Below are 16,018 nucleotides of genomic sequence, written 5' to 3'. Positions count from 1 at the left end.
TGTCCTTAAGGCCCAGCACAAGGCCTGACAGAGTGGGTACTCAGGAGATATCTATTGAATGAAATGAGTGACCTGGGGAGAGAGAGACACACATAGAGATAACCCAAGTGCTGGCGGGGTCAGTAAAAGCAAGGACCAGGGTAGTGGGCCGTGTAGGAGTGTAGCAGAGGGAGCTGGTCCTTTGGCTCCCAGGCCTCAAAGGGCACATCAAGGGCTGAGGGAGGAGGGGACAAGGTAAGTGGAGCTGCCACTTGGTGCCTTCCTAGAATGACTCCCAGACCCCACTCTGAGGACCAGTGGGGAGACCAAGGAAAGAGGTCCCACAGTCCCTACTCCCTGGGCATCCCCAGTCTGGAGGGGACAGAAAACAGTGCTTGTAAATTCCTCAAGGTCAGGCCTCTGCACTGAGCTCTGAGCCTGGGTCTCCAAAGCTGGGGCTGTTTCTGCTTCACCCAGTACATCAGGCTCAGCATGTTCCAAACCCGACTCCTCATCCTTCCTGCAACTCGCTCTGGCTTCCCCAGTTCTGTCAACAACCTCCCGCTTCTCCCAGGGAAGCAGGCCCAAACACCCAGAGTCACCTCTGACCGTTGCCTCTCACTCACCCCTGGCCCTCCAGACTCCTCCTCCTTATGTGGTGACCAGAGACCAGTGGTCCCATGTCCCCTGCACCCTATAAGCAGCTGGAAAATCAATCTGCCAAGGCAGCTTCACCTACACTGGCCCCAAACGCTCCCGGTCTCTGAGACAAACTCCACCAGGGGCTTGGTGGGGGCAGGGAGAGGAAGAAGGACCCTGCCCAGTTCTGACCCCCATCCTCTTTGGGGGAAACTGGGTTTGGCTAGGAAGCACATGGACTCTAGAGTTAGGCAGACTTCAGTTGTCTCACTTTCTCCTTAATTCTATGACCTTGAGGGAGTTGCTTAACTTCTCCAAGTCTCAGTTTCCCCGTCTATAAAATGGGGATAACAATGTATATCTCACCAGCTTGCTTGGGGATTAAGGAAACAGACAATAAGCACCTGGCGACAATCTGGAAGACAGCTGGTGCTTAACAAACGGGAGGCCCGCTCCTTCCCTTCTAGCCTTCCTGCCCTGCTCAAGAACTCCCCTGCTGTTGCTCCCTGTTTCCTACTCTGTCTGATCTAAGTTCCTCTACGTTAAGAGTCGGCTCTTAAGGGTCTCCGGCTTCTGGCATGACCTTCTTAATTCAGCCTTCACTCCCAAGATTTCCCACACTCTCTCTTTACCCCTGTGTCCCCAGTGAGCACACCATGATCACCTTTCTGCTGCGCCCTCTGTCTACTGTACTTGTCCCGCCGGACCTCCTTCTCCAGGAAGTCCCCGGAACCACTCCTGCCCTGACCATTCTCTGTCTCCTGCACACGCCTGCTACTCCCTTGGCCTCGTGATAGCTGCACTTTCGGAGTGGTTGGACACTCCACGTCTTTGGATGTCAGCTGCCCACTCAGGCTGGCAGCTGTTTCCAGGGGGGCAGAGAACCCTTCCTGGATCCCTCCCCAACCGAGCGCGCTATGGTGCTAAACATACAGTAAGTGCTCAGGAAACGTCTGTCTTTTGATTTGCTACAAAGCAATAAATGAGGCAAATCAGTATAAAGCAAACTGAGGTGCTGGGAGGGATTCTGGGAAAGGTGGAAGTGCTGAGCTTCTCACCAGGGACAGGAACTTGGCTCAGTGCTTTATGTGTTACCTTTTCATTCTCACCACCCTGGGAGATAGTATTAGCCCCATTTTACAGGTGGCAAGACTGAGGTTCAAATTGGTTTGGTGACTCGACCAGGGTCACCTGGCTAGAAATTGACAAGGGCAGGACTTGATCTGAGGCTGAGAAGGTTGTTTTCTGGAGGACGACATTCCCAAGGGGGAGGGTAGCCTGCTCAAAGGTTCAGAGGGGGAAGGCCCAGGTGAGTCTGGAGAAGGACAGAGCAGGCAGATGGGTTGGAGGGGACAAGGGTACCTGGGGGAAGGCCCTGGTTTGCCTTTGGAAGAGGAGGGTCTGAAACATCTCTCTGATAGACTAGAGAAAGGTACAGCAAGACCCTCCTGAAAAGCTGGCTGCAGCTCGAGAATTTTCCTTACCAGAAAAAGCCACAGCTAATCTCCTGCATCCCTGCTAGCTAACATACTCAGCCTCCCGTCCCCAGAGCTTAAGGACGGAGGGGCAGAGAAGACGGCGTCTCCGTCCCCTCCCCGCAGAGGCAGGGGTGCCAGGGAGGCTGAGACTGATGTCACCGGTGACCTCAGGTTTCTCACCCACCTTCCCAAAAGCAGTTTCTCCAGAGTCACTGGTCCAAGTGACTTGCCCAAAGCTCTCATATCACAGTCCCTGCTGCTGTCACCCCAGCACTTGTCCCAGATGTGGCCTTTGCGGAGCCTTACTTACCCCCAGCTCTCATTGGGGTGCTGGGCTTGAATTCCCTGGTTTCCAGTACTTGGCAAGAGACCCTCACAGTCCCCAGACCCTCACTGACCAAGCCCTCCATGCGGGCAGCCAGGCCCAGCTGGAATAACACAGCTTCGCTCCCTCCCTTCCTCCCACAAGCACTGGACTATTTACAGCGCACCAGGGCCTTCACACCCATGAGCTCACTGGTGCCTTCTCCACCCACCCTGGGAACACAGCAGGGCAGGCGCCATTAGCTCCATTTTGCAGATGGAGAAACTGAGGCTAAAGGCCTTGCCCAGTGAGTCCCCTAAAGCCCGGCCCCCTGACTCCTTAGTCTGACGCTCTTCTCAATTCCTCTAGGAGGGTGGCCCAAACACCCCTAAAGGGGACAGTTTCAGGCCAGGGTCAGAAGAGTGGAGGGATAGGTTCTGTTGAGTGAGCCAGTCACAGGAGCTAGAAGGAGCTTCCAAGGCAGAGGGCCAGGAGGGCAGGGAAGGAGGGAAGCTCTCATGGCTTCAGCCATGGCTGGTAAGAGCCTGGCAGGGGCATGTGGGGGCAGGAGAGCCTGAAGGCTGGGCAAGCTGGCCGGGAATACGGTTGGAGTGTTGGCTCCCCAGGCTAGAGCAGGGGAAGCGGGTGAGGTCCAGCCTCTGAGCTCCTTCCTGGGCAAGCAGCCTCGGGTGCTATATGCAGGCTGCAGCAGGAGGGACACCAGGTAGATACCAGAGGGGACTTCCTATCCACAGAGTCCCCTGTGGATTCCAGCCCAAGTTCCAGCCCAAGTCCCCCTCATCATCTCACATGAGGATTATGCCACCTCACCTCCTGCATTTGTTCCACCCCAGTCCTCCCAGTTGTCCAGCCTCCAGGACTCGCTCTCCCTCCCAACCTGCACCAAGTCCCCGTAGCCCCTCCCAGAAGCCGTCTCTGATTCTACGTCAGACTCAGAACATCACCCTCCTCCCAGCCTAGGGAGTGAGAGTTTGAATCTTCTTTGTCCTTCGTCTTAGAGCCTGTGTATTGGAGGGTTCTGACTCCCCCATAAGACTGAGAGCTTCCGGACAACAACTGTGTCTCTCCCATCAAACTGTGCAGGCCTCTAGCTCGGCCTTCTTCAGCCTGGGCAGCCTCTGCCCATAGGGGGCGCCCAAACAGTGTTGCTGAGCCGAGGCATCCTTGCTGCTGCTTGAACTGGACCAGGCGTGGATTACCTGCAGTGACACGGATCCAGGGGAGATGTCAAAGGCCCCTCCAAAGCTCCAGCTTACTTTTCAATTAACCTTGTCAAAGGGAGGGGAGAACTTTTAGATAAGGAGAGAGGCCTCTCATTTGGGATAGGAGACTGGGTTCTGGACAATGACCTAGAAAGAAGACTCCTTGACCTTCCAGGTTTGGGGATGGTGAATGGCTTGAGGTGCCCACACAGCCACAATGGACCCAGATGTCCCCCTTGGCCCTGCTCTGAAAGTCCCTGGGCTAGTGGGCAGAGGCCCCAACCAAGCAACCCCTATTTCCTTCCCCAAGTCTCTTGGAAAGAGTGGTGAGTCAGTTGTGGCCATGAACTCATCCTAGGCAGTAAAAATAGGAAAACAAACAGGGCCCTCCTCCAGGCGGAGGAGAGGGTAAGGGTGAGGGGGAAATGGGTTTTTCCCCAGCTGGGCAGAAAGGACAGCCATCTTTTGAAGTCCTCAAGAGTGAGGCCAGCGTCCTTACGGCCCCTAGAAACTCAAGCACATCAAAGCCGCCCAAGAAATGTGGTTTGAGGGGCATGCTGTCTCACACACAGTCACAGTCACACACAGTGACACAGCTGAGTCCCTGAGGGACACACAGTGACACACAGTTGAAGGCATGTAACCCACCCGGCATAGATGTGCACCATCACAGAGCCAGACTGGAAGGCACACTCGAGACAACATCACAGAGTCCCACATCGTCACATACACCCACGACAGCTGCCTCCTCCCAGAGGTGCACACACCCAACACCCAGAGCTCTGGAACTAGCCTCCGAGAGGCACGCACCACACAGCGCAGGCAATGTCCATTTCTACACAGACGGTCACACAAACACACAGCCACACCACGGTCACTTGCAGTGCACAACCACACAGCCCCCGCACAAAGCGCAGAGCCACACCCAAGCCACAAAGAGTCACACACATGCAGTCTCAGTTACATACTAGTCACATGCTCACATCCCCACATTGCCAGCTCCGTCACGGAGACCCACTGTGTTCACGGACCCTCTGGGGCTGAGACCTGGTGGGAGCTGGCCCCTGTGGTAGGAATGGGGGTGTCTGATTCACGGCTGCCAGCTTAACCCCCTCCCTCCTCTTGGCTCTACCTCCCTGGCCATGCTCTTCTATGAGCACCCACTGTTTTCATTCTCCAGGCTTTGCCGAGACTCCATACCCATTGCCACCGAGGGGATGGGCATGTAGCCATTAATTCCACACGCCCAGGTGGAATCATTCGGCCCAGGTGCTGTGCTGGGTGCTGGTGAAGAGAAAGGTTATTGTACATCAGACCAAAATTTCCCACCAGAGTAATGGCTCTTTCCAAACGTGTGCCTGTGTGACCCTCTATGGATCTAGCCCCGGATACCAACTTGCTCCCATGCCTTGGCCTTGGGGAGGCCCCCAGCAAGTCCAAGACTCTTCAATCTCATTCTACTCAGTGGCCGTTTCCAGGAGGGTGAATGGCTCTCGGGTAATTGACACAACTTCTGAGGGTGGCATGGGGGAGAGACTCAGGAAATACTTCTGTGTCAGCATCCCCTCCCCACCTCGGGGGGAGTGAGCCTTGACAGGCAGCTGGGGTGGAGAACACCCTGTACTAGGGTCCAGAGAACCAGGCTTTCTTCCAGTTCCAGCATGTCATCTTGGACCAGTCAAATCCCTCCTCGGGCTCCGCCTCTCCATGTGTAACACAAGGGCAAGGGAGCTGGGCCAAATCAGCTTCTCATGGTGGGCAGTGGGGGAGGGGTTGTTTTATTGATATGCAGATTTCCAGGTCCAGTCCAGACCTTCTTGATCCCGGAATTCCAGACCCACTGGCTCTGGGGACTTCTAAGGTGCCTTCCAGCTCTAAGGACTATGGAACTTTGAGAAGCAGCAGTGCTGGAGGCCAAGAACTACTCCAGAGGCTGCCAAGGGCCTCTCCTAGCCTGGGGTGCCCAGTATTCAGAAGCCATAGACACCCTCTGGGGGTGGCCACATCTAACTGGTTTAGAGGCTTGGGCCAGTGAAGGGCTCAAGGTTAGGGCAGGTGACAGCCAAATCAGAACTTTGGGACCCTGTTCCTGGCTGAGGCTGGGATTCCAGTGTGGTCTGCGTTGTTTGGGGACACTTGGTACCTTTTCCAGGGATAATGACGCCCAGGTTCTCTAGGACCAGGTCCCAATCCCAGGCCTGGGGGCTTGCCTAAGAGGGCGACAGGCAGGGCAAGGTAGGAAGAGTCCTGGTTCAAGTACCTGGAGACTCTGAATGGGGGCTCTGTTTATTTTGAACCCAGTTTCCTCCGTTGAGTCAATCTGCTTCCGGGTTTCTACTCAGCTCCTTTGATGCTTATAGAATAGAATCTTATGCTGTCAAATTGCAGGGACATTGGTGGGAACCTGCCCCATTTCTCTAGCCTGTGATGCAGCCCCCCAAGTATACACATCATCAAAAAGCTGCATTATTAGCTTTTCATGTGCTCTGCACTCTGCTAGTCATATACAGGATGTCATTTGATCCTTACAGTTTTAATGGTTGGTATTATTAATTCCATTTTACAGTTGAGAAAAACGAGTATCAGAAATTCTAAGCCAGCTCTCCAAGCAGAAGAACTGGGATTCAAACCTACTGCCATCTGCTCCAGAGCCCAGGCTCTCAGCCACATCTTAGAGCATCCCCCAGATTCTGACTGATGCCTCCTACCATGGGGACTCTCAAATACTTATTGAGGATGGACTGTACGTACACAGGTTGGAGGAGGCAAAACTCAAAGGCAGGTGAGCCTGTCCCCCAGAATGCCTTATTCCAACAGAGGAAATGAGATCTGAAAGAATCGCTCCATACAAGGCAGAAGGAGTTGGTGCCTAAGACAAAGGGGGAGGGTGTGCCACCTTTGGAATGCTCTAATTACCTAAAATGTCTTCCTTCTATTGAACCTAAATATTCATTCCTCCAACTTCCATTTGATTCTCAGTATTCTGGCCTCAAAAATCAGTCTGAAGCCTTTCACACTTTTGCAGACACTTCTCACGTCCCACTGCCTACTTTCCATGGGGCTGGTTGCCTTAATTCTCTCTAAGTCTTGATTGCCGTCATCTCTGCTTTGGAAAAACCCAGAGAACCTCAATGTCAGAGGGCGAGGGTTCCAATCCCAGCTCTTCCACGTACTGGTTGTGCAATGTTGGGCATGGCTCTGGGCTGCTCCGAGCATTCGTTTCTTCGTCAGTGAAATGGAGATGGCAGTACTTGCCCCACCTGACCAGGTGAGGAGGATTAGCTGAGATCCTCAGTGGGAAAGAATTCCATGTGCTGCTGAGGGGCAGACCCTCACACGTGTCCCTGTACTTAGGAGGAGCTGAGGGTGGCTCCGGGATTAGCTGTAGAATGAAAGCTGTCCTGAGCACCTTTTGTATGCAGGGCACAGTGCCAGATGCCATGAGGACAGGAGCTGAGGAAGGCAGGGTCTCTGCCCTGCAGGAGCTTTCTATCCTGGGATTGACACCTCCAGCCATCACCGGGTCCTCTGGGAACAAAAGCTTTATAATCAGGTTGGCTCTGGTATCTTCCAGGTAGATTAAGTGACGGGGACAGGTGCATCCCAATGGGTGAGCGAAAGGAAACAACAGAAAGAGGAAGGGGAGCTAACATATGAGAAACGCCTACTCTGGGTCTGAGTAATTTACTTAATCTTCAAAACACTGTGAGGGTGGGCTTATTACTATGTCCATTTCACAGGTGAAGAAACTGAGGCACAGGGAAGTTTTTTTTTTTTATAAGTACTCTTATTTTTTTATTTTATTTATTTATTTATTTTTGGGTGCGTTGCGTCTTCGTTGCTATGTGCAGGCTTTCTCTAGTTGTGGCAAGTGGGGGCTACTCTTCATTGTGGTGTGCGGGTTTCTCATTGCGGTGGCTTCTCTTGTTGTGGAGCACGGGCTCTAGGCACGCAGGCTTCAGTAGTTGTAGCACGCGGGCTCAGCAGTTGTGGCTCAGGGGCTCTAGAGCGCAGGCTCCGTAGTCGTAGCACATGGGCTTAGTTGCTCCGTGGCATGTGGGATCTTCCCAGACCAGGGCTCGAACCCATGTCCCCTGAATTGGCAGGCGGATTCTTAACCACTGCGCTGCCAGGGAAGTCCCCACAGGGAAGTTTTATTTGCCCAGTAAGTAAGGTGTGGAGGCAAGATCAGAATTCAGATTTGCCTGGCTCCCAAGCTGCTGTGCCTTCCTGGCTGCGCCATAGAAAGGGCCAGGATCTAGGGAGATGCTGCCATTTACAGCCTCTCATCTCTGAGGGGCAGTGGGAGGGTAGGGAGGGACAAGGGGCCTTTTGGCAGGAGCCTACGTCCTGAATGTCACCCTATGGCCTCCTATGTCATCCCTGCCCCTGGGATTTCTCATTAATGTAAACAGAGGTACACCATTTCACTCATCTTCACTTATTCATTCAGTGCCTGCATACCGAGCATTTATTATGTGCCTGGGCCTGTGCTGGATACTGTGTTCCCGGAGGCAAAAGACCCCATCCCTGCCCTCATGCAGCAAACCCACCCGAGAGCATCCGAGAGGAGCAAGGCTGCCAGAGGAGTGGTTACAGTATGGGGAAGTCGGGAAGATGTCTTAGAATCTACGAACTGTCAACTGAGAGAAGCAAGACTCGTATATACAGTGTGATTCCATTCATGTCAAGTTCATAAACAGGTGAAAGTAAGCAGATATGGGTGATGAAACTAAGGAAAAGCAGGGAAGTGAATAACACGAAACTTGGAATACCCAGGTGGAGGAAAGGATTATAATTCAGAAGGGTCACTCAGTGGGGTTCCTGGGGAGCTAGCAGAGTCCTATTTCTGGACCTGGGTACCTAGTTTTAAGTATTCCTTAACTCTGTGTGCATATGTGTATTTTAATTCACTCTTCTTTGTATTTTTAATCACCATTTTAATACACAGAAGTTGCCAAATTCACTGTTGGATGGGATCTAGGCTGACCTCCCACAGGGCCCTTCCCAGAGCTGTACCTAGTAAGTGCTTAAAAAGAGTGTACTGGGGCTTCCCTGGTGGCACAGTGGTTGAGAGTCCGCCTGCCGGTGCAGGGGACATGGGTTCGTGCCCCGGTCCAGGAAGATCCCACATGCCGCGGAGCGGCTGGGCCCGTGAGCCATGGCCGCTGAGCCTGTGCGTCCGGAGCCTGTGCTCCACAACGGGAGAGGCCACAACAGTGAGAGGCCCGCGTACAGCAAAAAAAAAAAGAGTGTACTGAATTGCAGGAGCTGGAAGTGGGGTACGTGGTCCAGCCAGACAGGAAGGGTGTGACCTCAGGTCCAAAGACGAAAGCTTACTAACAAAGACTTAGTTCTTCAACGAGAACTTCTGAGAGGATTTAGAGGCTACCTGGGTACTTGAGGGTCAGCAGGTCCCCAAGAAGCCTCAGACTCCAGAATTAGCTTCCCCTTCCCTCAGCACAGCACCAAACCTTGAGCAGTACAAAGAGCACTGAGTCAGAAGCCTGGACTGGAAATCCAGCTCTGTACACATTAGCCAGGTTTTCCCTGGCAAGGCACTTCACGACATGGGCCTCAGTGTCTTCATCTGTAAAATGGGCCTAATAAACGACCTACTTCACAAGTTACTATGAGGCCCCAAGGAAGTTATAGATGTGAAAATGCTTTAGGGACTGCCATGTGCGTTTATGCTTATAAAGGTCATATTACCCAGGTATTTTTCCTGTCTTCTCCCCTCCTGCCGCCATTTGGCAAAGAGGGCTCAGAATAAAGCCTTACTCTGATTTAGACAGTTCCCAACCTCAGCACCCCCAGTCTTCTGGGCTTGTGATCTTCTGGGCCTGAGCTTAGCATGATTCCAGGAGCAAGTTCCCCAAGTTGCAGGAAGCTCAGCTGGGGAGGTGGCATTCCAGGCAGCATGTCAGAGGGTGAGTCAGGGCTAGGGCAGCCCTCCTCCTCCCCTGGCTCTTGGTTCTGGGTCCAGGCTAGGTCACTCTCATTTGCATACATCTGCATATATGCGAATTTCACCCATGCACCCTGGCAGGACCCTGGGGAAATACACCTGTGCAGAGGCGAGGAGGGAAACCAGAATGGCTGGCTGCCCACTGGAGCACCCAAACCTAGAATGTCGGTCCACGGTCCATCCACCCATCAAATGCCTGAATCTCTGAACTAAGCACGTGGCTTCTTCCCCAGGCTCCTCTGGTTGCCCAGGCCTGGAAATTCACAGTCATGCTTGCTTCTACCCTCTTCCCGTACAGTCACCAGGCCCAGCAGAGTTTGTCTTAGAGCAACCCTTCTCACATGTCCCCTCCTTTCCATCACCCCTGCCACCAAGCCTCTGGGTCCACCCTCCTCACTTCACACACGACCCATTTGCAACAGCCTCCTAACTGGGCTCTCTGCCACCTGACTCTTCCCTTCCCAGCCTACTTCATACCCAAGCTGCTCCTGGGAAGCCCCTCGGCTCCCATCTCGGTCCTCCCCTCTGTCCACAGGCCCATCGTAAGCTCTTGGTTGGCGGCGTTGGAGGCTCTCCACAGTGTGGAATCTCTTCCTTGCCTTCCAACCAAGTGGGTGTAGACCCTACACATATCTTTTCTGTGCCTCAGTGTCGTCTTCTGTAAAGTGAGGGATAGTAATAGGACTCCCTTGCAGGGTTGTCTGAAGATTTCAATGAGGAAAGGCATGTTAAAGCATGGTGTACAAGCCCACAGTAACTCTCAACCATTATTGACATTGTGACTTCTCCTACCACCGTTCCACAGAGGGCATTCATCTCCTGGGTTCCCCTCTCCCTCCTCGGCCCTTCTTCTTGCCCTTGCTGAGTGGTGCTTCTTCAGGTAAGACAACTCCATGGTAGTTAAGAGGACAAGCTGACCTGGCTTACAATTCTAGCTTGGACAAGTTTACTCAACCATTTTGTGCCTCAATTTCCTCCTCTGTAAAGTGGGGATAATATGGATACTTACCTCACAGAATCTGTGTGATAAATAAAATGATGCATGTAAGGGCTTAGCATAGTGCCTGGAATAAGAAAACACTTAAGTGTTCACTGTTATTATCATCATTATTGTGTTACCGAAGACAAAGGGCCTCAGATAACCCAAGCTCGCCTTATCCCCCAAAGGCTCCGGAAAGTTCCTTAGACGCATTTTCAGGAACAGAACCTCCATCTGGATACCCCTGTGTCTCCCACAGTCAGAGAACCACTACTTGGCCTTCCCCCACCCCTTTCCTGTGGAAAGCAACTAAGGTAGCGGTGCCCTATTGGGTTGGCCGGTAGTTGGGGAGTGGGGCTGAGCTTCCTCGTCCCCACTAGTTCTGGGGCACTTTCCAACCAGAACCTGGGCTGGGGAGGGCTTGTCTCCCCCAGAGTTTGGGAGCCACCCTTCAGCCAAGGTGGGGCCAGGACAGGTGCTGGTCAGCTCACAAGCTGAGAGGAGTCTTCAGGGGAGGGGAGGGGAGAGGAGGGGAGAGGAGAGGAGGGGAGGGGAGGGGAGGGGAGGGAAGGGGAGAGGAGGGGAGAGGAGGGGAGGGAGAGGAGGGGAGAGGAGGAGAGAGGAGGGAAGGGAGGGGAGGGGAGGGGAGGGGAGGGAGGGGAGGGGAGGGAGGGAGGGGAGGGGAGGGAGGGGAGGGGAGGGGAGGGAGGGGAGGGGAGGGGAGGGAGGGGAGGGGAGGGAGGGGAGGGGAGGGGAGGGGAGGGGAGGGGAGGGGAGGGGAGGGGAGGGGAGGGGAGGGGAGGGGCAAACTGGTCCCAGAAGATGGAAAGGATAACTCAGCTCAGTTCAGCTCCCCTTGGAGGCCACGACCAGTGCAGCCCCCACCCCGTCCCGCAAGAACAAACCCCTCCCCCTCTCTGCCCACTTCTGTGTCCTCCAGCCTTTTCCAGGCAGCAGGCGATGAGCCTCTAGTGTGTGATCCTTTTCCAACGGGAATTAATGAGGGTGATTGACGACGAGGGTAGATGTGGGCGGAAGTAGCTGCGCGAGCCCCCTCCCCGTCCTTGAACAGATGGGAGTGGGCCGGGCTCCTGCTCTCGGCTTCGTGCCCCTGCTCCCCTTAGCTGTGGCGGGTGCAGCAGGGTTTGGAAGAGCCGGGAAGAGTGGGGCAGGGACTGAGCTGCTTCTCACCCTCCCACCTCGTCCACCCTCCCCCCACACCAGGCCTGACACCTGGAGCCTAGTGCGGTGGTACCCAAGCTGCGGAGTTTGGTTTTGGGGGGTATTTTTGGTACTTGTGATTATTTCTCTCACTTTGGGGGTGCAGGTGCGACTGCGGCGACCGTGTGACGGTCCCGCTCCACCCCCCAAGGCAATATCCCCCTCATTCTCCCAGGCCGGGCCCAGCAGAGGTAAGGCTGTCCCGCTTCTCCCTGACTCGGCAGCCCAGATGAGACGCGGGGACAGGACCTACCCTTTTCTTATGAAAGAAAAACACTCCGGACCTGAAAAGGGTCTAGTCCCGGAGTCAGAAAGTGAAACCAATAACCCCACTGCTTAGACCTTCCGCCAGATCCAGGGGGTCCAGAGGGATGTGACTGAGTAACATGCGTGTGCCTGTGTGGTGGGCGTGATGTGGTTGTGTGTGTGTTGCTGGTGTGGCGTGGTGGCCTGCGGGGTGAGCGCTGCGGCTGTTGGGTTAGGGGAGTGTGTGTCGGTGTGCGCCCGTGCACGCACTCTCTTCGTCGGTGCTCTCTAGAGGCTCGTTCCCCCTCCAGCCACGTCCTACCAGCGGCTTCCCTCCGGGGTCGGGCGACGGAGACTGGCGGAACGCCCTAGTTTCTGTACAGGGGTCTGGAAAGGTCTGGAGAAACCGGCCGAGATGCCTTCTTCCCGGGCGCGCGAATTCGTTGCAGCCGGGCTGGCCTTGGGGCCTCCCGCCAGCTCTCCGCGCTCCCCGCGGGCATCCGGCGCGCCGTCCCGCCGTCTGTCCGCCAGACGAGACCGGCTCTGGGACACCCGTCCAGAACTCCCGCGCTCCCCAGCCGGCCGTTTCCCGCTCCCGCGCGGGGCCGGGGCCAAAGCCAGGAGCATGGCTCCTTCATCGCTGAGGGCAGCGCCTCTAACGCATCTTCAAAACCTCTCCATTTTTTTTTTGCTGTTGTTGTTGTTAACCGTTTTCTTTTTTTCTGGGGGGGGGAGGGAGTTATTTGGTCCAAGAGTGGTTAATGGTTTTGTTTTGTTTTTTATGTGTTTGGTGACTTCATATATGTGTGTACTTTAAACGTCTCAGTCAAACCCCAGCTGAAGACGTTTCCCGGAGCGGGTGTGAAATTTGGAAATAAAGCAAAGACGTGGGGAGAGTGGCTGAAGACCGAGTCAGCCGGAGACCCTCGTGCGGAGCCCGCCTGCCCAGCGATGCCCGGACCTCGAGGTGGCGCTGACCCCAAGGCCTCCCCCTCCCCCTTCCTGGGAGCTTCTCCCAGGTGATCTGGAAAATGAGGCGGGGACGACAATCACAGAGACAGCTCTCGGGAGCGTGGACGTGAGCGCACCCGGAGCGCGGCGGGGCGGGCAGTGACCTCAGGAGCCAGCATGCCGCCCCGCCCGCGCCAGCGCTCATTCACTGCTCCATCACGAAGAAGAAAAGAGACAACAATTCATCCACATCTCAGGAAGAGTCAAATCCGAGTGTGTGTGTGGCGGGGCTCGCGAGCCTCTACAGACTGCTCCTTCCGCGGCCTCGTGGGCCTCACAGAGGGTGGGTCCTTAACCACCTCGCTCCCCGCCCAGCGGAGGAAGGATTCCTCATCCCCCCCATCCCCGCCAAACCGAATTATTCACAAAGTTTCCCCAAACCGAGTTACTACGAGAGCCCCGACAAATCGTACTTAAATTCCACGGAGAACACACGAAACTAAACTAAAATTTCCTTCGGGGGTCAGTGTGTGGGATGAAGGAGAAAGGGAGCTGATAATCCCGCAATGGCCGCCAAGGGCCTTGGACTGGGGTCGCGATGGAAACTACTCCCCAGGGCAGATCCACACAGGTGCTGCGTGGAGAGCCTGCACCAGGTTGCAGACCCGACGCCCGGCTCCCCTCGCAAACGCCCCCCACTTTGCTCAGAAGCGCGCGGTCCGTCCGGTACCGAGTCCAGGGACTGTGCTGTGAGCCCTGAACCCACCAGGTGGCTGGGGTGTCGGGAAGGGGCACTCGTTCGGATGGAGCTCCCGTCTTCAGGGCAGAGTCCGAATTCGGGGGAACTGCAAGTGAGGCATACATCCCACCGCCTTGGGCGCTTATTCTGAGCCAAGAATCAATACCGAATCGGGTGGGATTGCGCTTGCCGGGCGGCTGCGAAGAGCCTGCAAACCACCGTGCACCGCACGGATCTTTCGCGTCCACTCACGAGCCTCGGCTGACTCCCCAGACCTCGGCGGCGCCGTGTCCCCCACTCGGGACCCCGCCCCACTGTCGGCTCCCAGCCCCTCACTTCGGTGCTGGGGCTCTCCAAGCTGGCCCCTTTTCGCTAAGGGAGAAGACCCGCGTGAGAAAGAGCTGGGAGAGCCACTTCTGGCTTTTGTGACAAACAGTGGGTTGAGGTATTGGTAAGTGACAGGAGACAGTTCCTATGTTTTGCCTGCCTTCCTTCCTCCCCTCCTCCAACTCCCCCTTCTCCTTCATCTTGGTTTTATTACGTTTTGGGATTTTGGGTTTTGCAATTCATTCTAAAGCAAATGACAATGGCTTGGAGGTCTTGAGCGCAGCTCCCTCATTTTATGGGATAAAATAAGTCTGAGAGACTGTAAATGGCTGACCCAGGCTATCACAGCCAGCCAGCTCATGGCTGAGCTGGGATGGGAACCCAGGCCTCAGGCCTCTCAGTCTCGCCCTCCCTTCCTTCTGATCAAACTCAGATTTACAGCCCTTCCTAGCCCCCGTGCCTATCCCTTCCACCTTTCCCCACTGTCCCTCCAGTCTCCAAAGTTGGTGAGATGTGGCACCTGTTGGAGGGGACCACTCCCTGGGGATTCTGCATCTGAGGAGACCATGAAGTTTCCCAAAGAGGTGTCGCAGCCCCACACCCTCCAGCATGTGGGAAGAGGGAGCCCTGAAGAGGGAGGTGGTGATGGAAGCAGAGATTTCCTCATCTGTAAACTGGGGATACTAACAGTACTCACTTCACAGGTTTTGGGTGAAGATACACAAGGTTTGTATGCTGTGAGTGTGCTTCATAAATTCTAGAGGGCTGCAGGATGTTTCCTACTGGTACGTGGAGGTGAAGATCCTGCATGAGTTCAGCCACGCCCCCTGAGCTTAGGAGATGCTCTCACTATGGGTCGCCTGGCTTTGGAGGATGCCCAAAGTCACTGCTTTAGGGGCCTCTGGAAAAGCTGACCCTGCCCTTTCTTGCTAGGTCTAGCATGGAAAGGACTCTGTGTACATGGCCCTGGGAGGAAGAGTCCTGCAACCCAAACTTTAAGTTCCACCTCAAAAGCACCTCTTTCGTGAAAGCTTCCCTGACAGCCCACCCCACCTCAGAGAGTGTTCTCTTCCTTTGGTGCATGCTGAAATGCAGTCCTTGAAACCCATCACGGTACTGTTGTGTGGCTGCCTCTCTCCAGAGGAAAATGGTGGTGGCAGGAAGAAAGATTTGGAAGGTGATATCCCTGTAAGTTCTTAGCCCCAGCTCTAAGGAGGTGGTGGTGGCATGGCTAGAGTTGGGTAACAAAGGGGGAAGGGTGATCCCACGTGGAAATAGCATTTCTCAACCATGCAAACCCTGCACACCCTGTTGGATGAGAGGGAAGTGGGTTCCAGATATCCAGGGAGGGGGCTCCCTCACAGAGTTCCTTCTCCTGAAGCTCCAAGACTTCAGGCGAGAGAACTCAGAGTCAGGTGCCAGAGGAGTGGTTTCTTGGAAAAATTCATCTCTATACATTCCAGCAGGGCATCCAATTTGATGCCGACTTGCTCTTCCTTCCCTCAGGACGCTTGACTGCACACCCTTCCAAATCTCTCTGTCTCTCCTGGCTACCCCCACCCCCGAGTGCCTTCTCTTACTCTTCTAAGCTTCCCTCTTTCTCTGTTGTCCTCTCCTACTCCCCAATTCTAAGACTGCTGCCTTCACTCTGCACCCTGATAACGAGAGCACGTGTACAAACACGAATTATCTGCACATTCTAGTGACAGAGGGTTTGTATGTGAGTATGTTGGGGAATCTGTGAGGACTGACAGGTTTCTGGGCGGGGTAGCTGTCCGCTAACATGGAGCAGCCTAAATGTGTGAGAACTGCGTACAAGTACATAAATGTTTGTATGCTTGGGTTTTCTGTATTTTAGAGTGTGCACCAACAGTTTGGGTCTGTCGTGGGTCTGTGTAAGACAACCATAGTGCTTTTATTCAGGGGTGTTGCTATTCATCTTTGGGTGTGTAGGTGTGTACACA

The sequence above is a fragment of the Delphinapterus leucas genome, chromosome 19, assembly GCF_059928025.1.
Source record: "Delphinapterus leucas isolate spDelLeu-1000000601 "Yukka" chromosome 19, BTC_Dleu_Yukka2, whole genome shotgun sequence".
NCBI lineage: Eukaryota > Metazoa > Chordata > Mammalia > Artiodactyla > Monodontidae > Delphinapterus > Delphinapterus leucas.
Note: the sequence above shows the minus strand (reverse complement) of the source record.